The sequence below is a fragment of the Apium graveolens genome, chromosome 11, assembly GCF_009905375.1.
Source record: "Apium graveolens cultivar Ventura chromosome 11, ASM990537v1, whole genome shotgun sequence".
Taxonomy (NCBI): Eukaryota; Viridiplantae; Streptophyta; class Magnoliopsida; order Apiales; family Apiaceae; genus Apium; species Apium graveolens.
The window spans coordinates 135,787,517-135,789,089 of NC_133657.1; positions in this window are offsets into that span (position 1 = coordinate 135,787,517).

Genomic DNA, 1,573 nt, shown 5'->3' on the forward strand with positions numbered 1-1,573 from the left:
ATTCAAAACTCCAAGCTCTAGTTCTTGTAAAATCCTACAATTATTTCCCAAGTCTCCTAGCAACTAAACTAAGGTAAGAAAAATCTTTCATCTCTTTTTATCAAGGTTTGATGGGTGGAATAAATTCAAGAAGTTCACTAGTGAATAGTGTGAATAGTAACCTCTCTTTGGTTCTTGATTTTTAATGGTGGTTTTAGATTCCAAAAATCATACCAAGCACTTCCAAGCCTCCACCATCCTCAAGAACACATCTCAAGCTTTCAATAAAGGTAAAAATCTTTGGCCTAACTTTATTTAAGGTTCATGTTTAAGATCCATTTAGTGGGTGTTAGTAAACCTAGCATACTAAGTGTTGTTTATGAAATCTTGATGATTAAGTTAAGTAGATTTAAGGTTGGTTGTTGTTGCCTCAAGAACATGATGTTCTTGAGAGGAGTTTGTGTGTTGATGATGATATGATTATTGTTGGTGGTTGTGTTGATAGTTAAGCCATAAACGAAACCCCGATCGTAAACGTAACTTCGTTAAAACCAACAAACCGTAACTTTAAGTTTCTGCAGAAAGTCTCGAAGTTGTAAACTGTAGATTCTTGAGAAATAACCTTTGTTTAAGATAGAAAATGTTATAAGGATCGTTTAGGTGCTTGAATCACTTAATTCCGATTTACGGATCAAAAGTTATGATCGTTTTAGTAAAAGTGTTTTACGCGACAAAAATTGCTACAAATCACGAATTTTGAAAATATAAAGGATAGACTTAAATGTATTCATAAATCATAAATTTTTTAAAGAGAGTAACATGTGGAGTTTTCTAACTGTCATAAAAATTTCAAGTTAAAATAATGATTTCTCAATTTTATAAAAATGTCGGAGCCGAGACCGCGCGAGTAGAAACCGTAAGAATCCTTAAGCGGAGCCGACAACGATAATGAGAATGAACTCAAGATACTTAGGAAAATGAAGTGACCATAAAGTGTTTATGACTTAAAAGAAATGTTAAGGGTAGTATGAGTTGAGAGGGTGTATAATGAGTAGCGCATGAGTGCGAATTACCGTGAATTAGGGCAGAACCTAACGAAATGAAATGTGTTTATGGTTATAGATTTCCGAGTGGAACCTAGAGCATCCTCCACCTCGAGATACCCAGGCAAGTTTACAAACCCAACTCCATTTTACTGTTGTGTTGTGAAAATATTGTTTTACTATCATCGCATAAATACTATGTTTGCCATGATACGTAGTTTTGAATTTTCGCATGATATAGCGATGTTGTACGATAAGTATATATCGTGAAATGTTATTTCGCTTTAAGCGTAATGTATGATAGAAGACCGAGGGTCGGTCGGGATTTAAGATAAAACCCGGAAATCATTCCGGAGGTATTATAGGACGGATATAATTCCATAATAGTACGTTTTAAAGGGACTCATCATCCACTTACGAAACATTAAAACACCTCAAACTTTTAAAACGATTTCCCAATGAGCATATTCCCTCAACTATATTTTATTGATTCAGATATTAAATATTATATACGTATTCCTTTATTATAGGAGTAGTATACTTCAACGTTT